This window comes from Ovis aries, chromosome 18 (genome assembly GCF_016772045.2).
Source record: "Ovis aries strain OAR_USU_Benz2616 breed Rambouillet chromosome 18, ARS-UI_Ramb_v3.0, whole genome shotgun sequence".
In the NCBI taxonomy this organism is placed as follows: Eukaryota; Metazoa; Chordata; class Mammalia; order Artiodactyla; family Bovidae; genus Ovis; species Ovis aries.
Window position 1 is genome coordinate 11,315,763 of NC_056071.1, and position 26,070 is coordinate 11,341,832.

The following is a 26,070-nucleotide window of genomic DNA, read 5'->3' on the forward strand; positions in this document are numbered from 1 at the left end:
AAAAATAACTGGAATTAAAACTTGGTCATGTTCCATGTCATTTAAGAGATCTAGGAAATTCTTGCAATGTTTTTGAACTTCAATTTACTCTGTACAAAAATGGGAACAAATGTAATAATTTGATGTTACAAAGTTGTAAGATTTCAATGAGAACAGTTATCTGAGAATAGACAATAGATTATCCAATGCTAAATAACTGGGAGGTTGTGCTCTCCTGTTTTATACTTTTCACAAATTATACTGACAAATTTAGTTTTTCCCTCTTAAGTAGATTTTCAGGTCCTTAGAAGCAAGGATTGCACACATGTTTTTATCCCTTACTGCAACCTGAGAAACAGTCTTGCAAAAAAAATAAATTCAATGAAAGGAAAATTGATAAATTGAGTTAAAGTAAAAATAAACCAGTCATTACAAGAATAAATTAGTTAATGAAAGTTAGCACATTTCTTTTAACATACTTTTGATGAAAGAAAAAGTGTGTTTTTTGATCCATGAAGAATCAAAATGTACAACCAGAATGCTATCCTGATCAAGATGATTGATTTTTAATTAAAATATAGTTAATTTATAATCTTATGTTAGTTTCAAGTGTATATCAAAGTGATTCAACTATGCATATATATTTTTTCAGATCATTTTTCATTATAGGTTACTACAAGATATTGAGCTTAGTTCCTATGTGCAGTGGTTTGTAACTCTTAGTCCCAAACTCTTAATTTATCCCTTTCACTCTCACTTTCCTCTTTGGTAACCATAAACTTGTTTTCTATGCCTATTTCTGTTTTACCCATAGATTCATTTGTATTATTTTTTAGATTTCACATATGTGATATCATTTAATACTTGTTTTTGTCTAACTTATTTCACCTCAAATGACATGCTATGAGTCCATTGGTCAAGATTCTTTTAATTCAAGATTGTCAGATTTTAGTAAATAAGAAAATAAGATGTCAACTTAAATTTGAATTTTAGATACATAAAAAATAATTTTTAGTATGAGTAGGTCTCATGTAATAAGTAGGCCATACTTATACTCAAACATTATTCTGTTTATCTCAATTCATATCTAACTGAATGTTTATTTGAATTCAAATCCTACAGCAAAACTAAAAATGTTTGCTGTTTATCTGAAATTCAGGTTTAATTAGGCATCCTCTACTTTATCTCTATTTTATCCTCTCTTTTATCTGTCAACCCTACAAAGTTAGTTACAAATGAAAGGAATCCAACAGAAAATAATTTAGACCAGAAAGAGGAACTTAGTGGGACGTTTTCCCCGCTGGCAGAAGGGCAAGGAGCACCCCTGGGCCTCCTGCTCAGCAGGGTGTGGCGCTTAAGCATTGTCAGACCTCGTGCTATTGTTCACCTTTGCTTTTCTCTGAATGAGCATCCTTACCTCTGAGGGTCTCATTCTGCTAGACACTTTGGCAGAACGTGTCACCCACACCTCCGGGCAATGGCTATGGAAAGAGGAAGATGGTCCTCAGATTGTGAAGTATTGCCACACCTAGACCCACTAGATTGACCCGCGGTGCCATTTCAGATCACGTATTTGCAAAGGGACAAAGAAGCTAATTCTCCAAGGTAGGGAAGAGGAGATTTCCCAAAGAAAGAGACTCAAAACAGCCAAAACAACAAATATTCACTTTAAATAGAAATCTCAACCGAAGAATTTTTGCTTTCTACCTTCTTAAAATGACTTCTTTTCCCTCATTTTGATTGGCAGCATCACAGAAGTCTGGGTAGCCCACTTCACCGTGACCTGTATGTCGGGCACAGCTCCATATTCTTGTGAGTCTGTATTGAATACCCTGAATTAACTTGATAATAGCTTCATAAGACTTTACAGTCAAATATTCTCTCAAGTGAGGACTCCCAGGCTCTCACTTTTCTTTTGCTTTGATAAAGACATTCCACAGGAAATAAGCATGCTTCCCAGGCTAGTGAGGCAGGATACAGCTCCTTTCTCAAGCTTGAATTCTTGGCACTCGATAATTCTATGAGTAAGTCTTGGAAAGTCTATGCAAATCTGAGTGACCAGTTCATAATTTCATCTCCTGAGGATGTCCCCAGGCATTTTAGAAAATAATGCATGCCTATCCCAGGTTCTAAATCCAAAATGAACATATTTTAAACAAGACCAGTGGAAAGGAATTACCAGTAGAACTAAAAATGCCATATGCTTATGACAGGAAAAGTTGCTCAGAGCAATATGCTAAAATGATATAATTGAGTTAAGATCCAGTTGCATCAGGACAAAAGCTAAGACAGTGAATAAGTTAAGCCTGTAACTTATGTTGCCTAGTTAACTTGATTTATCCAAAACAAGGACACTCTTGTTGTCGTTTATTTATATTAGAGAAGAAAAATATCTCCGGCTGGGCTTCTGTTTCTAGTAATGATGAACTAAGCAATTTCAATTTCTTCTTCATCCAGAGAAAAGCCAGCTATATATTCTTTTTGAAAGTATAAGATTACTAACAGGACTCTGAAAATAACTAAGCCAGGATACAGAAGGGAGATAGAGGTCCAGTTAGAATGAGTCTAAGATCTGGAGTCACTTTGCCCCTGGGAGACACTGCCATTCAGTACCCTGTTTGGGGGGCTTCCCTAATGGCTCAGCAGTAAAGAATCCACCTGCCAAAGCAAGAGCCTCGGGTTTGACCCCTGGGTCAGAAAGATCCCCTGGAGAAGGAAATGACAACCCACTCCAGTATTATTGCCTGGGAAATCCCATGGACAGAGGAACCTGGCGGGCTATACTCCATGAGGTCACAAAAGAGTTGGACACAACTTAGCGACCAAAACAACAAGAGCAACATCTGGTATTTGAGTGGATGAAGGAATCATCAGCCATTCTAGCCATCTGTGGAAGCCAGAGAATCAGGGACTAGAGCCTGCAACTCAGTAAAGAGGGCCCAGAAGAAACTCCATTTAGGCTGAGCCACTGAAAAGTTCTAGTCTAGGGAGAGATTGCAGTTCATAGAAACTGCAGCTTAGCTTTGAATTTTCTCAATCAGCACTTTGGATGAAGAGAATTCCAGATTGCTAATGCCTCCAATAACTGGTAGAAATAACTGGAAATCATATCTGGGGGAAGATACACCAGGTTTTGTGTTATTTCTATAAATAATTTTTAAAGTGTAATTTATAGCAACGAGATATCATCAGCTTAGAAGAAATGAAAGCAATTAAAAAAAAAGGCAGAAGACACTTCAGACATTACACAAAGGGCTTAAGATACAATAGCTATCAAACATAGATTTTAAGGAAAACATGCATCTTCTTGCAGGAGATGGAAGAATAATCCAGTGGTCAAGGAAAAATATCAAAATGAGAACTTAAAAAGAATCTGGAACTGAGTGATCGTAGAAGGTAAAATATCTTAAAACTTTTGAAGACTGCTAAAGCCATGCTTAAAGGAAGACTTATAGCTTTAAATACACATCTTTGAAAATGATGGGAGAAAGGTAATAATAATCTTAAATATCATCTCAGGTTAGAAAGAGAACAACAAACTAAATTCAAAAGAGGTACAAAAAATGAAGACATAAATATAAGTGTAGACGTAAATAAAAATTGAAAATAAATAATAATACTGAGGATCAACCAAATGAAAAGCTGTTTACTGGGAAAATAATGAAATTACTGTAGTTGTGATGAGTTAGATACAGAAATGCACGGAAAGGAGCAAATAACTTATGTCAGGGCCATCGCTACTGACACCACGGTATTGAAGAAAAGAAGATATTTTGAGAACACATGTGCCAATAAGTCTGAAATTTTAGATGAATGACAAATCCCTAGAAAAATATTTAACAAATACTTAATATTTGTTGAATACTATTTAACAAAATGAACATAACAATAAATTAAAAAGGTGAATTCATTTTTTAGGAAAAAAATAATAATTGAAATACTTTCCTCAAGAAAAACTCCAAGTATTTTTTTTTCTTGACAGAAGATTCCACAAAGCTATAAGGAAAATTAAAAATCTCACACAGAATGCTCCAGAGAATAAATAGAGGTGATAATCTTAATTTGTTTTATGAAGTCAGCATAACCTTGATATAATCTGAAATAATATTAAGGTAATAGTTAATTGATTATAGCCTAATTACATCAAACATTAATATAAATTAAAAACTATTAAATAAAAATTATACAATAAACAACTTGGAGTTGTAATCTTATCCCAAGAATAAGAGGTTAGTTTGACATTTGAAATATAAAATTATTGTTATTTACTATCTTAGCAGAATTAATTTTAAATTTATATGAACATTGTGATGAATGGAGAAAATTTAATCTGATAAAAATCAATATCTTTTACAATATCTTTGAAAATATCAGCATGATGTGAATAGAGATCGGAGAAGGCAATGGCACCCCACTCCAGTACTCTTACCTGGAAAATCCCATGGATGGAGGAGCCTGGTGGGCTACAGTCCCTGGGGTTGCTAAGAGTCGGACACGACTGAGCGACTTCACTTTCACTTTCATGCATTGGAGAAGGAAATGGCAACCCACTCCAGTGTTCTTGCCTGGAGAGTCCCAGGGACGGGGGAGCCTGGTGGGCTGCCGTCTATGGGGTCGCACAGAGTCGGACACGACTGAAGCGACTTAGCAGTAGCAGCAGTGAATAGAAATAAATTTATTTTCTCTAATAGAGAGTATAGGTCAGAACTCACATCAAAAATGCACATTTCATAATAATCTTTTCCAAGATCTCATTTTGAGACTAGAAACAGCAACAACATGCTTCGTATGGATACTACTAAAGGAAATGAACAAGAAAATTAAATCAAAGGCTTAAGAATTGGATAAAAGTAAACAAAACAGCAATTATTACAGATGATATGTTTTTACACATAAAACTCAGGAGAATCAAAAATATTTTTTGATAATATGTACAATATGTAAATAAATGAGTTTGGCATGGTTGTTTAATATGTTTCAATAAGGAAAATTTTTTCTATCCACAAAATTCATAAGATTATCAAATAGGCTGTTTTCATCACATCTAAAGGACATCTGTGAAACAAGAAGAAAAAGACAAATTGAGAAATGGACACATGACCTAGGAAGGCGCTTTGTAAAAGATGCATTCAAATGAGTAAAAAAGCTCAACATCATCACTTACAACAGAAACAAAGGTAAAAACACGAGGTGACCCAATTAAATACGCACCAGACTGTCTAAAATTCCACAAAAGGAAAAACGCTATACACTGCTGCCAAGAGTGTAAACTGGTCACAGTCACTTTGGAGACCAGTTTAAAATTTTTTTCTACCATTGAAGATATGCACATTCAAATATGTATAGATAGATAGACATAGGAAAGTTCATCATTTTTAGTAGATCTAAGCCAAAAGTAAACCAAATGTTCATCAATAATAGAATGGGCAAATAAAATAGTGAAATATATAATGAGAAGATGAATGAATTATAGCTACCCACAAAAGCTAAATGAATGTACCAAAGGTCACAAAACCAGACACCAAGGAATAAAGTGTATAGAAAGTTCAAAAACAGGCAAAACTCACCCATCATGTTTAGGAATGCAAATATAGGTATTAATGTAGGTTAAAGAAAATTTCCTTTTAAAAGTCACAAGAGTAGTGATCTCTGGGAGAAGGGAGGATGTTGTGACTGGGAAGGAGTTTGCAGTCACAAACTAGGAGGACTAGCAAGGAGCATTCTAAAATTTAAGTACTTGCTGATTATAATGTATCTTTTTATAGTAACGCTTTGAGCTCTTGTGTATTGTGTCATTGAAGGTGTTTGTGTGTGCATTTTATAACCACAATAATTACAGCATATAAGGATAAACAGTTGAAATTGTCAAGCATCTTGAGGGTTTTATCTACACATCAGGTTGCTTAAAGATCACTGAGCAGATCCCGAGAGCCCTCTTCTCCATCCATGGTTTTCTGGAGAAAAAGTTTTTTCCTCTTTGATCTCCCAGAAATCTGATAGCATCTAGTCTCTCCCTTACTTTTCTTCCTGAAATGTCACTTAGTTACCTAATGTTCTGTAAACATGGACTGCCACTTAAAAATCTCTCTTTTCTTGTCAAAATAGGGAGGCTGGTATGTCCTACCTTGTTTAAACTGCTTATGTTTCTTCTACAAAGAAATCAAGCCACCCCCCACTGATTGAAAGGACCAGACTTGAACTTCCAACTGTCAGAGATTATGCTTTAAGCAAAAGCATGCACAGCACACTTTCTAAAACACAGAAAACCATACATTCCATGTCACATATATGCTATGATTCTTCATATTTGACATTGGGCCAGCTTAATATGCATATTTTCTCATGTATTTCTACACACTGGGGTTTGGAGAAAACCAAACTCAGAGGATAATCATTCAGTAATCTACCTCCAGCTCACTGTCATGCAGACTCTGAAAGAAGCAAACAGAGATGCTTGTGCCAATTTCTGGCCTTCCCAGTTGACACTAGTGGTAAAGAACCTGCCTGCCAGTGCAGGAGACGTAAAAGCCACGGGTTCAATCCCTGGATCAGGAAGATCCCCTGGAGAAGGAAATAGGGATCTTCATTTCAGTATTTTAATTCAGTATGGATCTTCCCTCCAATATTCTTGCCTGGAGAATCCCACGGACAGAAGAGCCTGGCAGGCTACAGTCCACAGGGTCTCAAAGGGTCAGACACGACTGAAGCAACTTAGTCAGCAAGCAAGCAAGCGAGAAGCTTATATATCTGATGCCTCTTAGGACATTTCTAGGTTCACTATATAATGACATGACTGGTTCTACAGGCCTTGGAATCTCAAAATTTTGAGAAAGATATGAAAATGAGTTATTCTCTGGGTTAATATGTGTATCAAATAGCTATAGCAACCATCATAGAAAGATCACAAGATTTAGAAAACACAGGTTCAATTTCTGACTCTGCCTTCTGGTATGTAATCCAGGACCACTTTCTCTGGGGGCCTTGATTTCTACACCGATGGCGGCCACTACACAACATAATTCAAATTTAAGTGTCGGTTTTTTGAGATGTAGAGTGTATTGTTGCTGTTTAAATGCTAAGGCATATCTGACTATTTTGTGACCTCATGGACCATAGCCTACCAGGCTCCTTTGTCCATGGGATTTCCCAGCAAGAATACTGGAGTGGGTTGCCGTTTTCTTCTCCAGGGGATCTTCCTTGCTCAGAGATTAAACCCATGTCTCTTGCTTGGCAGGTGGATTCTTTACCACTTAGCCACCTGGGAAGCCCAGCGAGTATTATAGTCGCTCAATAAATCTTGATTGAGTATTCGCAAGGTCAAAAACAATAAATGCAATACCTTAGAACAATATTTTAAAGGAAAGAAATCATATCTTAAAACATATCTCAAGAGATGACTGATGCCTCATTTGATAAATTGTATTTCCCCTTTTCAGAATGAAATGGAGGAAGATTAGAAATGGAATGCACACTGTTGTAGCATGTAGACCGCTTCTCTTAAGTCCGTCTAAGACTTCCCTTCCTGCCCAGTGTTCGGTTCCAGTGTACCAGAGGATTCTGAAGTCAGTTCTCTCCTCTTCCAATGATGCAGTGCTCTCTGCTCACTCTTACAGACCCTCCTTGTTTGAGTCACTATCTCCATACTGGTCCCATCCAAATTCACATATCCACATCTTAGCGCTGAGCTCCAAATCCAACATGTCATGAAACAGACTCTTCCTGCGCTGAGTCTGCAGTTCTTTCTCTTTGAAAGGAATATTTTGATGGCATTGAGAATACTTAAATGGTGAATTTTGACAGCACACTTCAGCCTGGGCTATATATATCCCAGAAGCCAGTCAACCAGAGGTCACCTGGAAGGATCCTCAGCTTCCCCTGGTGCGCTGAGGCATTGAGTTCACCTAGAGTTATGATTGGCTCTGAGCCTCAGGCAGTAATTGTGTAGCTGTCTACATAGACATCTATTTTAGGTCTTCAGTTATTGCAGTGACAGTCTCCTGTACTTGCAGTGGGATGTTGCTTGTATAATAATCCTGTCCTACACTAGTGGTAATTCACTTAATTATTTAGAAAGTCAGCTTTCCATCAAAGAGAAGGATCTCACTAAGTTCCATTGAAAATGCAGTTAAACATGTAGCATTCTAGCCTCGTAAAGACAATTCACTTGACCTACTTTTGTACTCCAGTCCCCTCCCCACATAATTTTTATCCAAATAATTGGTGCTTTCCTGGAAAATAGTGGTGGGAAAAATGTTCATCACTTCTGCCCCAGTCACTCATTTATTTAACAATATCTATGGAGCTCCAGGCACTAGGCTAGTTACTGAGACTCTCTAAATATACAAACAGCTCAGGTGACAACAGGAATTCAATCTAGTGTTGTGAATTGGGGCAGTGAAGGAGGAAGGGGAATACTCTGAACATTAAAAGAAACTGTGTGATTTATAATAAAGGTATTTATCTCCCTAATACAAGTCTTTTGTAAAATGATTCTACACGTTTCCATTTTCCCTCATTGTTCACAGCTCTGCAAACTGTCTTTGGTTCCTACACTCCTGAAAATGCTCAAACCAAGTCTACCAATTTACTTCTACAAGTTATTTGGATGCTTTGCTGTTATTTAGTTGCAAAGTCATGTCCAACTCTTTCATAACCCCATGGACTGTATGTAGCCTAGCAGGCTCCTCTGTCCATGGAATTTTCCAGGTAAGAATACTGGAGTGGGCTGCCATTTCCTACTCCAGGGGATCTTTCTGACCCAGGAATCAAACCCACGTCTCCCGCGTTGGCAGGTGGATTCTTTAGCACTGAGCCACCAGGGAAACCCACCTGGGCACTTTCTGGTTCTGTTTTCCATTGTTTCCTTGACATGTACCCGACCTCACCTCCTTCTTGAATTACTCTTTCTGCATGGTTTCCATAGTGGTAATGAACTCCCTCTGGCTTTCCTTTCTGGCTAGAGTTGATCTATCCTTCCATGCAACAACCTCAGCTCTCTTTTCTTTTCAGGCTATGCACCTCCTCAGTAGTTTCATCTATCCGTTTCCAGTTTTATGGTAGTTGCGTCTCAGAATCCATCTGCAGTCTAGATAATCTTTCTGAAGGTAAACCTGCCATACAAGCATCCATCACTTAGATATCTCAAAGTAATGTTTCACAGGCAACCTACACTCAACACCAAACCAAACTCAGTTTGGTTTCTCCACTGAAGTGGTTCTTTCTACTGCACCCCCTGTCTCAGCCAAGTTGTCGCTGCCTCCGAACTTCTCAGGAGAAAAACCTATGTATCATCCTTTGTGTTTACATCTGTCAATATCTTGTTCGCATACTCAGATAGTCAACAATCTCTGTCCATTTTACTTTCTAATAATTGACAACTCTCTGTACTTTTCTCTATCTCCATAAGGATTTACTACAGTCAAAACTCCGTTATCATTACCATAAGTCCCAGCTTCTATTGCCCATATAATAAAATGCAAATTCTTAACTTAATCCTTTCTGAATTGACCTTTACTTATTTGTCCAGTCTTATTTTTAAAAAATTCTTAATATTGAATTTTGTGCTTTTAAACAATTTTTCCTATCTGCAGTTCTCCCCCAGATATTTTTCTTCACTTCTGAGAAGAGAAATTATTGTGAATTCTTAGCTTATACTAGGAAGGTTTTTTCTGCCTTCTTACTTACTGGGACCAAAGTCTCCTTGTGAACTCTGGAAGGGTCATGCCCTTAACAAGGAAGATACCCTTCTTACATGCTTGGATCATATATTGAGTTTACCACTTATGGGTAGTTTATTGTAACTGCCCATTACCTCCCTGCCTGGAGTGCATAAACCGTGTCTTGGTCTTGATTATATTTCAAGCTCTAACACATGCCTTGAACCTTTAAAACATTCCCTGAGTACTGAATGAACCAAAGCATGTCCAAAATATCACTAGGAGCCCTGAGGATGGAGTAGTTTATTCAGCTTTGGGAACGAGTATAGGTTTCATCACAGAAATGACAATAGAATCGGGCCTTGAAAGGATGTAAAGAGTGATATAAAATTGTATGTTTATCGTAAGACATGAGATTTCAGTTCTGTTTATCCTCATAATGGAATAAAGGAAAATGCAGCTGATCTTATCCTCTCATTTTCATTGATCTCTTTTCCTGGGATGATATTCAGATGAGATATTAGCCACCACATAAAACACATCGATTCTCACTATGGAAGAAAGTGACCTGATTGTGAAGGGTGTCCACTCTCCAGACCAATACTTTGTAAGTTGACAAAGTCAGTTGCAAATACGAGATTAAATTAGTATTATTTCAGCTTGTGCATTTAATTGGCAGAGGTTGGAGAACAAAGAGGGGCTGGCAAGACTCTGAAACTCAGGACAGAGGATTATTGTACCATAGCTGCTCAATCACGTGGGTGTTTCTCCCCCAGTTTTTGTACAATAAACCTGGTGGGCCTGGGGCTGCCTTCGGATTACAGCCCCTTGAAGTGATAAACATGCTGTTTCCCTGAGATTTGCCCCAGGAGATAAACATTTCCGATGGATTTTTCTGACAAAGCCAAGAAAGCTAATAATTGCCATGTCAGGCAAAGAAAAAAAAAAAGTGAAAACTTATTCAGTGTGATCCCTTATGAAAGAGAGAAAAAGAGCAAAAGATGATTCACAACTGGAAGCATGAATTGTCAGAGCTCTTTGAGGATTTTTTGAATAAACGCTTCCGCCAGGTTATAAATAATGACAACAGACAGTAATTTGCATGGATTAGGGTTGTTAACATTTATCAATTTCTGCATTTTAAAATACTCCCAAATTCTTGATTAGGAGTGTCCCTTTGTAGTGAAGGATTGATAGTGGGAGTAAAAGAATTTGATGAATTTAAGACTCAGATGAGAGAAAGCAAAGCCGTCCAGATCTAAACTGAGATACCATTAGTAGCTCCCATAAATCAAATCATGTTTATAGTAAGGATACAGCTGAATTACCATCTGGACTTTTTAACCTCGACATTTATTTCCGAATCATTCCCTAATATTGGAAGTAAACTTAACCCTTCCTTTCATCTCTAGGGTTTGCCTGAATGCCAGTTTTCTTTGAGAAATGATCTGATTTTTGATGGGGACAGAATGTCATATGTGGCATGAGGTTGGAAGAAGCAGAGAAATTCTTGCGTAACGTTAAGCTATAAAAGAAAGAAAACATGCTTAGCTCTAAAACCACATCAGCTGAGAAGAATTTAGTGTCAGGGGTGGAAAGAAGTGAGAAATTTAAATTGCAAAGGTGTAAATTTGGGGCATATTTATGTATAAAATTAAACTGATTTCAAAAAAAAGTTTTATGTAGCTATAGACAGGATTGATAGCGAGTAGAAAGCCACACAGATTTTCTAAAGCTCTAATTAAATGGCTAAATAAGTCTGGGCTCTTATTTTTCTTTTTCAGGCTGTATAGTTTCAGATGTGAGCCTCTATAAGTCAGAATGACCTGTGGTCCAAAGAGGGGGTTCTAACGTGAATTCAAGTGATTTTCCACCCAGTAGGTACTGTGTTCAGGGCAGTTAGCGGTTTTACTGATAGTTACTAATTCTCTTTATCAACTCCAAGGTATAGTAGATAGATAGTGATTTAACACAACTAAGTGCAGGACCGTGGCATTTCCTTTACCACACAATTGGGAAGATTATTAAGGAGAAGAATGATTTTATTTTCTCTAACATATTATCCCCAGAATTTTACCATCACAGATTTACAATATCTAACTTTCTAACCCCTTCACAAAAAAAATTTGAGCCACTGAAATACTAACACGTAAGGTGCTAAGGTGGAAATCAGAACATTTTTCCTACCAAGAAGGGGGTTCTTCTACGCCATTTGGTCTGAATTGTTGTGCAAGGGGACTAGCCCATTTGTAATTGACTGGTTGGAAAACAAACTGAAATTAATGTAGAATTATGATTCTAATTCATGTCTGATTAAATGAAATTTTAGGAGCCAAGGAAGATAATCATTTCAGACCGGGGATCTTTGAAATTCAGTCTATCCTCAGTCAAGATTCAGCTCTGATCTCATAATTAACATCTTTCTCAGAAGTTTAGCATTCCTGGTGCCAGGAGAAACAAACCATGTCCTCTTCAGAAAAAAGTGCATTCTATTCCTGGATGCATCTGTCTGTCTGTCTCTGTCTCTCTCTATCTCACCTTCAAAGTTTAAAGTGACTGTAGTGTATGGATTAGGACACATTCTGATGTTATATGCAGACTGGCTCATTTGTCACTACCAACTGTAATCTGCCAGTGCCACTGATAATAATTGTGAACATTTAAAAGACAAGAAATTTGGTCAGAAATAGAAACTCCCTATTAAACACATTTAATGGAGGAAAATCCTGCTTAATCTGCTCCATTTTATTTTTAAGTTGCTGTTTCCTTTCCTTTTCCCTCATAAGTAAGAAAACTTTGGCTCGGAAACTTGGCTCATGAGATTGTGAAGAGAGTTTATCCTACACGGAACTCCACACACGCTGATGAGGGAATCTCTTTTGTCTGAGGACTTTCTTTAGGAAAGAAGAATCGGTTTCTTAACTGCTTTCAAAGTAGCCTTGACAAGCTTCTTTGTGTCACTGTATCTTTCTCTTTGAGCTGAAGGTTTTTCACCCAGCCCTTATTATAGATGACCTAACATTTCACTCCGGGGCTGATACCAGAATCCTTTTCCTTTCGTTCCAGGCAAGGTTACTGCCATTTCCTCTGTCTCTCCTTCCTGAATTTACCTAAACTGAAGTTCCAGCCTTTTGTTGAAATGCTTTTCTCCCTTCCGCTCTTGTGTGCCCTGTGTCACGGTATCAGCAAAAGGTTGCAACCAACTTCCCTTCGCTGTGGACACAGGAAGGGGAAGCGGAGAGGAGAGAAGTTACTGATCTGCTTCTAGAGGTCAAGGGTGTGGGGAGGGTGAGTGTGCGTCTCTCAATAGCTTTCACTGCCTCGTGTGCTTTCCTTTGTTAACCAACCTTTGCTATTGTGTTGAGAAGCCTTTTAATAACAGCCAGCAGAGCTGACTAAATGGCAATACCAAGATGAAAAGGACCTGGTTAAAAAAAAAAAATTATATGCACACGGATGCTTGGACATATACGTAGTAGATACTCAACTGTTTCTGGAGGGTGGAACGTGCCTGCGGCTTTTCTCATCCAACGGAGACAGTATCGACTTTATGGTATTCAGTCCTCACAGTATCTTATTAAAACGAGAGCTATTTTCATCACTTTACAAGTGAGAAAACTGAACACAGAGACTTAGGGAGGAGTGGCTCATTGTCAAAGATCACATAGCAAGAGGCAGAGCCGCAGTTCAGACTGTGCCTCTTCTTGCTCTTCGCCGTCTCTCACGCTGCTGTAAGGTACAAGCACACAGGCTACTGACGTGGAAATCAAACTTTCAATCTAGGACAACTTTTCTCCCTCAAAAGGGCAGTGAGATTATTACTATTATTATTATTATTATTATTGCATTTTAACTATCCTCTTCTGGTGCCACAGGCTAATTAATGTGAGCATATTTCCATTCTTCCAAACCAGACATCCTTGGATGATGGCTCTCAAGGTGCCTGCAGATCTTTCACTTACAACTCCTGTCTTTTACACACCTTAATTTCTGTAATTAGACTCCTCTGCTCCGCTGTCTCTGTTGGGCTGATGGTAGCCCTGTGACTCTTCCTTCCGGTTTATGGTGATTACAAACGGGGCCTTGGAGTCACATAGCAGGGGAGACCCCGTCTCAGAATGGGTCTCAGGATTCAGGAGTGCAATGCCTGACATGGTTAGGGGACAAAGCATATTTAATGCAGCAACCTAGAGAGCTTGAGCTTTTCAAGAATATTAGGAGGATGCTCTGAAAAGTGCAAGAGTAGATTAATGAATACACAAATGCCTTTGATTTATTATCATCACTTCTAAGTGTCAGAATTAATGGAGTAACACATCAAAGGTAGTGTCCACGTTAAGGAGGGAGGAGTCTGTAAACAGGAGTAGTGGAGAAAGAAATCAGACATTGTGAAGACGGGTCATAGCTCACCCTAGTGCCTGCTCCAGGTCAGTAGAAGCAATCTTTCATTCTGAGCATTCCTTGCGGTCAAGCCTACGCCCTGGGGCCAGAGCTAAAGAAAAAGAAAGGAAGGGAAGGCAGAAAGGAGGGAGGGTTGGAAGGAGTGGGGATGGAGGGAGAGAGTGGAGGAAAGAAAGAGGCAGAGAGAAATATAAAAGAGGATAGGTGGATAAATGGACAAGCCAATAGGGACACAGACAAGCAGTCTTCTGCACTTACTTTAAAGGTATAAAGCTGTGTTCCCCATTGTCCAATTGAAGGACACACAGTGAAAGTATATATTTTATGGAGGGAAATAATGAGACAGCTAGAGGTTAAGTGGGTAGCAGGGAGGGGAACCCAGGCTTTCCGTCTTCCGGTCCAGTTCAGCTGCTCTTCCTCTTCCTCCCGGACCACACCCCAGCCCGCAGGCTGAAGCATCCAAAGTGAAGTGAAACAAAACAGGCCAATCTTTCCGCAGCCTTAATCAAAACAGCTGAAGGGGGCGCTGCAGAGACAGGAACGGAACGAGATCATTGTCTAAGGGCCATATTTTCAAGTCAAGGAGTATCACGATACACATGTTGATCCATTTAGGGTTCTTACAATAAGTGGAACAGCAATAAATCTTAAAGTGTGTGTATCCAAACATCCGAAATATTTAAGAATGCATTTCTCTCCAGAGCTATATCGTCAGTGTAACTGACAGCTTATACTTATCAATATCATTTTTATTTTCTACTCTTAACTTCCTTTTTATGTTACATCCTTCACTTTCTTGTTGATTTACCTTTTACTTTAAAATCAACCTGGACTCACTTTCAAAAATTTAGAAAATATTCACAAGCTTCCTGTAAATATCAACATACCCAGACTACAGAGTGTTTGAGTGGTGGGTAGGGCAACAAAAGTTACTGGAGCAGGATTTGGACAAACACAGGTCCGACCCCAAGTCTGCCCCTCCACCGCAGTGGGCTTCCAGGAGAACCACTTACTCTTTTCTTGTGCTGTTATCTCCATTACAAAAGAGGCTTATTAAGAGTACCTATATGATACAATTGCCTGAGACGAACAAAAGATATGTATCAAGTGTCTGGCATGGCAGCACTTAGCAGGGCTTTATTAAGCACAGACTGTTTTTCTAGACAGTGGGTTCACCTGCATACATAGATTATAGAGTTATCTGAGGAGGAGCTGAGTTTTGATTCCCCAGCCTGATCTCTGGTAGCCTTAGCCTGGAGTGGCTTGAAGTGGTGCTTCAGCTCCAGGCCAGACGTTGAGGTCTGGTTGCGGCGGTGGAAGCACCTAATTCTAACTCCTCGTGAAAGTGAAAGTCACTCAGTTGTGTCTGACTCTTTGTGACCCCATGGACTGTGGCCCACCAGGCTCCTCTGTCCATGGGGATTCTCCAGGCAATACTGGAGTGGGTTGCCATGCCCTCTTCCAGGGGGCCTATGGACAGTGAGCATCAATTAGCATCACTCCCCTTTGATCTCCAAGGAGTCTTTCTGTGCATGAGTAGTCAGGGAGGTCTCCCGACTTCAAGAATGAGAAATAAGTGGTCTGGACAGCTCCTAGCCTTCTCTCTTAATTGTCCTGCTAGTCTCATTTTGGAATTTCAGTCCACAAAGACTGAATGTCCAAATGCTTTACCCTGTAAGAGGCCAATCTACCTCCTGCCTGAAACCTGGAACAAGAAGAAATCTGACATTTTCCCCAGAGATGGGTCTTAAAGTTGAGGACACATACTATATATGATTTTTTATATTTAATATAGTGCTGTAGCATACATCCTCCTGTTCATAAAACTCAAATGTCTGTGATATCTGCCAAGTATTCTAACATGGTATATTACACAGTTTCCTTACATAGTTCTCTATATTGTGATTTTACATGTTTTAAATTATAAATAAAACTGAATAGACCCTTTTTATTTTTTAGATTTCCACTTACTCAGAATAAAATTACTAGATCAACACTTATCAAGGTGTAGGTTGCTTATTTACGTATTATTTTCCACACCATGGACTTGATAAGTTTATTCTCCCAATATGGAAACAGACTGGATAGAAATTCAGAACTGTTTCCACCTTAAATAGCATGCCCTTATATTAATTATATGGATGCGTGCTGCGTCACTTCAGTGGTGTCTGACTCTGTGACGCTGTGGACCTTAGCCTGCCAGGCTCCTCTGTTCATGGGGTTCTCCAGGCAAGAATGCTGGGGTGGGTTACCATGCCCTCCTCCAGGAGATCTTCCCCATTGAGGGATCAAACCCTAGTCTCTTATGTCTCCTGCATTGGCAGGCAGATTCTTTACCACTAGCACCACCTGGGAAGCCCCTATGTTAAATATACACTAAATATATTAAAATAGTCCAAACCAAATAATCCAAGATTTACTACAGGTAAGTCAGTCAATGCTTACAACCTTGAGTGCATTTTATTATAACAGTGGGGCTTTGCATATACATAGCAGTTAAGTCCCAAAAGCCTCATTTAGCACATAACACTTCATAACAGAAAAAAAGTGAAAGTGTAGTCACCCAGCATTTTTTTTGGACTTAACTGCATACCGATCCCTGGGATGGGAAGATCCCCTGGAGAAGGGAAAGACTACCCACTTCTATATTCTGGCCTAGAGAATTCCATGGACTGTATAGTCCATGGTGTCAGAAGGAGTCGGACACAATTAGGAGATTTTCACTTCACATACTTGTAGTTATTTATTCTTTCAGATTTTCCTTTTTAAAAAACAGCTTCATTAAACATTTTTACATTCCTTTTATTTTTTTATTTTTTTTATTTTCTTTTTTTTAATTTTAAAATCTTTAATTCTTACATGCGTTCCCAAACATGAACCCCCCTCCCACCTCCCCTCCCCATAACATCTCTCTGGGTCATCCCCATGCACCAGCCCCAAGCATGCTGTATCCTGCGTCAGACATAGACTGTCTATTCGATTCTTACATGATATTATACATGTTAGAATGCCATTCTCCCAAATCATCCCACCCTCTCCCTCTCCCTCTGAGTCCAAAAGTCCGTTATACACATCTGTGTCTTTTTTGCTGTCTTGCATACAGGGTCGTCATTGCCATCTTCCTAAATTCCATATATATGTGTTAGTATACTGTATTGGTGTTTTTCTTTCTGGCTTACTTCACTCTGTATAATCGGCTCCAGTTTCATCCATCTCATCAGAACTGATTCAAATGAATTCTTTTTAACGGCTGAGTAATACTCCATTGTGTATATGTACCACAGCTTTCTTATCCATTCATCTGCTGATGGACATCTAGGTTGTTTCCATGTCCTGGCTATTATAAACAGTGCTGCGATGAACATTGGGGTACACGTGTCTCTTTCAATTCTGGTTTCCTTGGTGTGTATGCCCAGCAGTGGGATTTCTTACATTCCTTTTAATATTTTCATAATATTTGATTCAATGATTGTATCTTGAATAAGTTCACTCATATCTGAAAACTTAGTTTTGTTTTTGTTTTTCTAATTTTGACTTCTTATAAACAACACTATGGTGGATATATTTCTAGGTATAACACAATGAATGTTCATGATTATTTCCTTGTGAAAAATTCCTGGAGAGAGAAATGATGAGTTCAAGATGCCTTCTAAAAATATCACGCCCAGGTGTATTGCTACCTATGAATAGTCTATGATCATACATATGTAATATGTAGAATGCACATACAATACACATATCATACATATACTATTGTTCAGTCACAATGTCATGTCTGACTATGCAACTTTATGAACTGCAGCATGCCAGAGTTCCTTGTCATTCACTGTCTCCTGGAGTTCACTCAAAGTCATGTCCATTGTGTCAATGGTGCCACCCAATCATCTCATTCTTTGCCTCCCTCTTCTCCTCCTGACCTCAATCTTCCCCAGCATCAGGGTCTTTTCCACTGAGTTGGCTCTTTGCATTAGGTAGCCAAAGTATTGGAGCTTTAGCTTCAACATCAGTCCTCCCAGTAAATCTTCAGAGTTGATGTCCTCTCGGATGGCCTGGTTGGATCTCCTTGCAGTCCAAGGGACTCTCAGTGTCTTCTCCAGCACCACAGTTAAAAAGCATCAGTTCTTTGACTCTCGGCCTTCTTTATGACCCAACTCTTGCATCTGTACATGACTCCTAGAAAAACCATGGCTTTGACTATATAGACCTTTGTCGGCAGTGATGTCTCTGCTTTTTAATATGCTGTCTGGGTTGGCCATAGCTTTCCTTCCAAGGAGAAAGCATCTTTTAATTTCATGGCTGCAGTCACTACTTTCAGTGATTATGAAGCCCAAGAAAATAAAAGCTGTCTCTGCTTCCAGTTTTTCCCCTTCTATTTGCCATGAGTGATGGCACCAGATGCCATGATCTTAGTTTTCTGAATGTTGAGTTTTAAGCCAGATTTTTCACTTTCTTCTTTCTTCATCAACAGACTCTTTAGATACTTTTCACTTTCTGTCATTAGAGTTGATTCATTTCATAGATACAATATTTTTAAAATTTTTATGTGGATTTTCTGTCTCTCTTCTCAATAACAAAGACTTGTTCAAGAAACCATTCTCAGATTTTATAGATCTTTTCAAAGAACCATTTCAGATCAGTTTTTACTGCTCTTCTAATTCATTAATGTATGCCTTCATCTTTATTATCTCATTCTTTATAACTTTATTATTTTTTCTTGATTCAATTCAATACATGATTTATCATTTTTAAAATTTTGTTTAAGAAACTTGGATTTTTCCCTACTTGTTCAATATGGCCCTTTTACCTACAAACATTTCTTTTAGGCCTGGAGGATAATATTCTATTTAAACCGCCACTGCATTTTTTACTTTAGTAATGAACTGCCTCAATGTCACTTCACCCTCCCTATAGTCTGACTTCCTTTACTACATATAGGGAGAGGGTGAGTTTGAGGGAGATGGCTGTAGAATTAATTATAATCACTCTGAACACATAAAGTGTTGGTCAGAACCTCTCTTTTCTCCAGTTGTTAAATGCCTTCAGCTTTTAAGTGTAAGTAGTAAATACCAGAAATTAAAGACCCAAAACTCTGCTCTAGAACTATGGAGAAGAGCTTATTTCATCACTTTCTGTTTCTTTGATTGGGGTCTATCCTTGCCTGGCTATTCAGATTCATGACTACAGCCTTTCTCCCCTTCCAAGAATTAAACCATAAATGCAGTTTAAAGCTACTAGCTTCTTAACAAATTTTGATTTATTCTTCAGTGAACAAATGGCAAGTCCCCCTTGTATCCCTCTTTATCATACACAATGTTTTAAATCCCTGTAACTACTATAATCAAATCTGGTCTGGTGGACTTGGTAATGGGCTTCCACGGTGGCTCACAGGATAAAGAATCTGCTTGCAAAGCAGGAGGCCTGGGTTCGATCCCTCGGTTGGGAAGATCTCCTGGAGGAGAGCATGGCAACCCACTCCAGTCTTCTTGCCTGGAGAACCCCCATGTATAGAAGAGCCTGGAGCCTACAGCCCATGGGGTCACAAAGATTCAGACACGACTGAGCGACTAAGCGCAGCAGAATTGGTAAGATGGCCATTCTCAGAAGTCAATTATAGGATAAATATCAAAGCAACAATTTGAATCCAGAGTAATTTATATGCTGAATATGAAAGATAGCAGGTAGGAAATGGCAACCCACTCCAGCACTCTTGCCTGGAAAATCCCATGGACAGAGGAGCCTGACAGGCTACAGTCCCTAGGGTCACAAAGAGTTGAATATGACTTAACAGCTAAACAACAATGACTGAGAAGGAAAAAGAATAATAATAACATCAGCCATGGAACAGAATATAGAACATTCTAACATTCTTCAATTATATTTCATGTTTAAATTTAAATGTTATATTTAGATAGGGTTTTTTTTCCTACATTAAACACTGTCTAGTTACTTATGAATGAAAGCAGTAAGCATGTTAACAGAATCTTTGGGTTGGAAACTGTTTCATCCTAAATTTATTGTTTCAACATTTGTTGACAAAAAGGTTTTTACCATATTTTATTATTTGAAGGATTAATTTTATACTTAGAAAGAGAACAAAAGGTTATTCAGGAAAGGGAAAGTACTTGGGAAAAAAAGGGAAAGTACTTGGCAAAGAGCGGTAAGAAGAAATGAGTTGGTAGAATGAGTGATGACTACGGCCAAGGTCAGCATCTTGATGGCAGCCTTGTGAGGAGCCCCGAATCAGAGGTACCTGGCCAAGCCGGACCCAGATTCCTGACCCATGAAATTTATGAGACAATAAATGACGACTATTTTAAGCTGCTACATTTTGACATTTTAGTTACCAAGGAAAAAAAAGAGGAATATGCCAGTCATATTAAAAGCGATCTATCTTTGGGTCCTAGAAAAATTTCGGAAGCTTTTGGGAAGAAAAGAAGGTGTTGAATTAAAAGACAGATAATGGAGCCTTGAGTCAGTGTAAAATAGTATTGCAAATATACAAAGACTCTCAGACTAACTGAGCCTGCTGTAGCTTAGCATGAGAGGGGATGTTGAGGCAAGCACGTGGAGTAAAAGAGGATGTGCGGAGAAATAAGAAAACTTAAAAAGGCTACTTAGGCTGCTTAGGTGCAGTCGCTCCTACATTGGTCAACTAGAAGGATTCTTTCTTCTTCACTATAAGAAAGTGAAGTGGCTCAGTCGTGTCCGACTCTTTGTGACCCCGTGGACTGTAGCCCACCGTCCTCCGTCCATGGGATTCTCCAGGCAAGAATATTGGAGTGGGTTGCCATTTCCTTCTCCAGGGGAATCTTCCCGACCCAGGGATCAAACCCTGGTCTCCCACATTGCAGGCAGACGCTTTAACCTCTGAGCCACCAGGGAAGCTCTTCACTATAGGAACAATATAAAAACAACCTTGTCTCACTCTCACTTCAAACCTTTTAATGATGTCCTATTGTACATGCAAAAATACCTAATCTTTCTGTACATCACATTAGTTCTATCACAGAACCCCTTACTGCCTGTTCAGATGCACCAGCTGAGACACAGTTCAGTTCAGTTCAGTTCAGTCGCTCAGTCGTGTCTGACTCTTTGCAACCCCATGAACCGTAGCACGCCAGGCCTCCCTGTCCATCACCAACTCCCAGAGTCCACCCAAACCCATGTCCATCGAGTTGGTGATATCATCCAACCATCTCATCTTCTGTCGTCCCCTTCTTCTCCTGCCCTCAATCTTTCCCAGCATCACGGTCTTTGCAAATGAGTCAGCTATTCACATCAGGCGGTAAAAATATTGGAGTTTCAGATTCAGCATCAGTCCTTCCAATGAACACCCAGGACTGATTTCCTTTAGGATGGACTCGTTGGATCTCCTTGCAGTCCAAGGGACTCTCAAGAATTGTCTCCAATACCACACTTCAAAAGCATCAATTCTTTGGCACTCAGCTTTCTTTATAGTCCAACTCTCACATCCATACACGACTACTGAAAAAAACCATAGCCTTGACTAGATGGACCTTTGCTGACAAAGTAATGTCTCTGCTTTTTAATATGCTATCTAGGTTGGTCATAACTTTCCTTCCAAGGAGTAAGTGTCTTTTAATTTCATGGCTGCACTCATCATCTGCAGTGATTTTGGAGCTCCCCAAAACAAAGTCTGTCACTGTTTTCACTGTTTCCCCATCTATTTGCCATGAAGTGATGGGACCAGATGCCATGATCTTCGTTTTCTGAATTGAGCTTTAAGCCAACTTTTTCACTCTCCTCTTTCACTTGCATCAAGAGGCTCTTTAGTTCTTCTTCACTTTCTGCCATAATGGTGGTGTCATCTGCATATCTGAGGTTATTGATATTTCTCCCGGCAATCTTGATTCCAGCTTGTGTTTCTTCCAGTCCAGCGTTTCTCATGATGTACTTTGCATATAAGTTAAATAAGCAGGGTGACAATATACAGCCTTGATGTACTCCTTTTCCTATTTGGAACCAGCCTGTTGTCCCATGTCCAGTTCTAACTGTTCCTTCCTGACCTGCATACAGGTTTCTCAAGAGACAGGTCAGGTGGTCTGGTATTCCTATCTCTTTCAGAATTTTCCACAGTTTATTGTGATCCTCACAGTCAAAGGCTTTGGCATAGTCAATAAAGCAGAAATAGATGTTTTCTTGGAACTCTTGCTTTTTCCATGATCCAGCGGATGTTGGCAATTTGATCTCTGGTTCCTCTGCCTTTTCTAAAACCAGTTTGAACATCTAGGAGTTCGTGATTCACGTATTGCTGAAGCCTGGCTTGGAGAATTTTGAGCATTACTTTACTAGCATGTGAGATGAGTGCAATTGTGTGGTAGTTTGAGCATTCTTTGGCATTGCCCTTCTTTGGAGGGAAACCCCAAGTTAAAATCTCCAGGGGATCTTTCCAACCCAGGGATTGAACCAAGGTCTCCCACATTGCAGGCGGATTCTTTACCAGCTGAGCCACCAGAGAAGCCTGAGAATACTGGAGTGGTTAGCCTATCCCTTCTCCAGGGGATCTTCCCAACCCAGGAACCGAAGCAGGGTCTCCTGCATTGCAGGAGGATTCTTTACCAACTGAGCTGGTATCAGGGAAGCCCATCTCTTACCAAACTCTCCCTCAAACTCTCTGCTCTGAGCTTTCCACGTTCATCAAAGTCTTTAACACCTCTTGCCCTTACAGAGATGACCTTGCTTCCTGGAACATGCTTTACCACCTTCCCCAAAGGTTAATTCTTCATTGCCTTTTATGATTTTTTTTAATTGGAGTCTAACTGCTTTACGATGTTGTGTTAGTTTCTGCTGTACAATGAAGTGAGTCAGCTCTATGTATACATATATCCCCTCCTCTGGAATCTCCCTCCCACTCACCTTCAGTCCCTCCCTCTAGGTCATCACGGAGCACTGAGCTGAGCTCCCTGTGCCATGCAGCAGGTTCCCACTAGCTATGTATTTCACTCGTGGCAGTGCATGTATGTGTAATATACATAGTGTATATAATCTTAATCTCCCAGTTCACCTTACCCTGCCCAGTTTCCATATGTCCATGCTCCAGATCTGGATTTCTGTTCCTGTCCTGGATATAGGGTCCTCTGTACCACTTTTGTAGATTTCACATGTATGAGTTAATATATGATACTTGTTTTTCTCTTTCTGACTTACTTCACTCTGTGCAATGGTCTCTAGGTCCATCCACATCACGACAAATGACCCTGCTGGAGCATCCCGCCAGCCAAGAAGGCTTTCTTTCCTCTGGGACCCCTGAGGAACAGTGGTGCATGACAACTGTAAGACAGATCGTGATGTTCTGCCATCATCTTTTCATAGGTTTTTCTTCCAGCCCTTCTTCCTCATAAGCAACTGAACTGAATTGCACCATCATTTGAAATGTTTTACCTAGAAAGCTGTTTTTATCGTATTCTTTTTCACTTAACCAGAAGCTTATATAGCTGCCCACTAGAGCTTAAGATCAAGATGAGTTAAGATCAGGACCCATTAAGATATAGTGAATCTGTATCATCATATCAACAGCAGATCATTTGAACATTCCTCTAAGTTTATAGAAATGAAGGCATTGTTTCTGTTTGTCTCTTTAAAATGCTTCAATAACTCAAAGACCCCCACTGGTGCTCTTGGGACCTATGGAGCTCTTTGTAGAACTCTCTGATTTCTGGGAGTTTTCCTCCCAGAATCTGTTGACCTTCTGTAAATTAAAATGCAAAAATAAAATTTAAAAACTCATACATAGGCTTCTTTTCATATGTCTCTTGAGTAAGTTCTTAGAAGCATTATAGCAAAGTTTTTCCAACACATCAAAACCTCCATGGTAGGGTCTGTTGTTATTGGTTTCAATCAAATGCAATTCATGCATCCCTTTGGCATACCTGCAAGATTAAACAGGGGTATCTCATGGTTCTTCACATTTTTTTATTTAGCAAAAACTAATATTAGAACAAGAAGACAGTGGCCAAAATCGCCCTAAAAGAATGACGGATTTTGCAAGACTGCCTGGTGCAATACATTAGTTTTTTCAATGGTTAATAGCAATAATTTCAGTGACGTCATGCCCTAAGCAGGTCTCAGCCAGGGGTCTCCCCATTATATCCCTAGTACCCCACCTCAAACAACACTTGGGCTACCTGAAAATGATATGGGAATTGAGACAAATCAATATTTTTCTATTTTACAGGCAAAAGCTTATTGTCTCAATTTTGCTTCAACATTCTAAACATTTGGCATCAATAATGCTTTCATTTTAATAATGCAGTCATTAGCCCCAGGTCCCTCTCGTTTTGTCTGTATGAAGAGCCCATTTATCAGGCTTTGGAGTCAAGCAATGTGTAGCATTTGCATGGTGGTGTGCAGGCACATTTTCTCTGGGATCCTGCCTTCATTTCTTACCATACTCCTTTTGTGTATGAAATCGTGGAGCACACTACAGCCTGAAGTTAAACCCGCTGACAGAACAGAAATTGAATCAATTCCTGAGAGCAAGGATTCAACCCTGGGAATCTCCAGTGGCTAGAAAGCCTTGTGCTATACACATGCCTCCCAGGGATTTCCCCAGGATGTGGCTTTATAAGGGAAACATTTATAGAAACTACCCACTGTGCAAATCTAACATCGGTTAGTAGGTTCCATACAACTTGTAGGAACATTGCACAATTCTGTGAAGATAAAGCAGTCACAATCCTGTGAAGAGACCTCCTGAGGGAAATAGAGGCCTGAGCATTCAGGAGGAAAACCCAACCCTGTTGGACACAAAGGAGCTGGGGTTCTGATTCTTCCTTTGTCTTCTCGTTCTACTTGGAAAAAATCAAATCATATGTCAAGATTCTAAGTATCCACGAAATCTCATTTTGGAAGGATTCAAGAAACAAACAAAAGTAAGTATATAAAAATAAAATAAGAAAAGATATGAATAAATTCACAGGAAAGGAAAAATAAAGAAATATACTGAAGTAAGCTCAGAGAGATGCAAAACAATATAATAATATTTGGATCATTTTTTACATACTACATAAGTAATTAAAAATTAATGATTATTTCCATTCAACTAAGAGTACAGTCACTTTAGAGCATGTATTTATTATCATGAACTGGTATTAATTTGTATGAATGCTTTGAAAAGCAAGCTATCCATAGACTGAGAAAAACAGAAATAATCATACCATTCGATCCAGAAATACACTAATATGTTTTTATATCTATCATAAAAATAAGCTAAACACAGAGATACTCTATATTATTTATTTATATAATTGTTACTTATATAGAATATTTTCTAATTGGGAAAATTAGACTCTAATATGTAGTCAAAAAAGAACAAATAATGATTTTACCTGGTAGGTTACTTTAATTCCAACAAGCATTGTAATAGTGTGTTGGGTATTGTGAGTTGCAAAACACTTTTTTCATACTTTGTTGCAACTTTTAAAGTAAGAGGCCCCAAGAAAAGGAGAGTAAACCTACTTATTCCAGTTTTACGGATACATGCAATTCAGCTCAAGAATTAAATGACAGCTAAGATCACCAAATGTCCGAGGTGAAATTGACAAGGCTCCATATCTAGCTATATTTAGGAAGATGAAAATAACTTAGGAAAGCCCTGATGGGTCCAGAAAAGGTCATTGTCAGTGAAGACAAGGAGAGGGGTACCTAGTCTCAGAAGTCCTGGGCACCTGGTGTGTTATCCATCTGGTGTAGAGTAAGGGGAATAGGTCCAAGGAAACCTCGCAGGGACTCCTACCCAAAATGGGCAGGTTCAGAAACCAGCAAAGGGGAGAGTTGACATGACTGGGAAGTGAAACGCTAAAGGAAAGGATCAAGGGACATGGAAGAGAAGGTGGCTTGTTGACAATTTAAAATGTTGTCCTGTTTCCAATCATTTTGGGTGGCTATAGCAAGTTACCATAGAGTGGCTGGATTGAAAACAAACATTTATTTCTCACAGTTCTGGAGGCTGGAAGTCTGAGATCAATGTGCTCACAAATACATTGTCTGGTGAGAACCCAGTTATTACTTACAG

At 39.1% G+C, this 26,070-nt stretch overlaps 1 long non-coding RNA gene across 1 annotated transcript in view; it reads left to right on the forward strand.

The window, feature by feature from the left end:
* The window catches only part of LOC105603051 (uncharacterized), a 58,589-nt gene extending 34,804 nt beyond the window's left edge, over nucleotides 1-23,785 (forward strand). The window contains exon 3 of the long non-coding RNA XR_001021990.5: nucleotides 23,229-23,785. This is a non-coding gene — a long non-coding RNA (uncharacterized LOC105603051). The remainder of the gene's footprint in view (nucleotides 1-23,228) is intronic.
* Nucleotides 23,786-26,070: the final 2,285 nt, after the last annotated feature.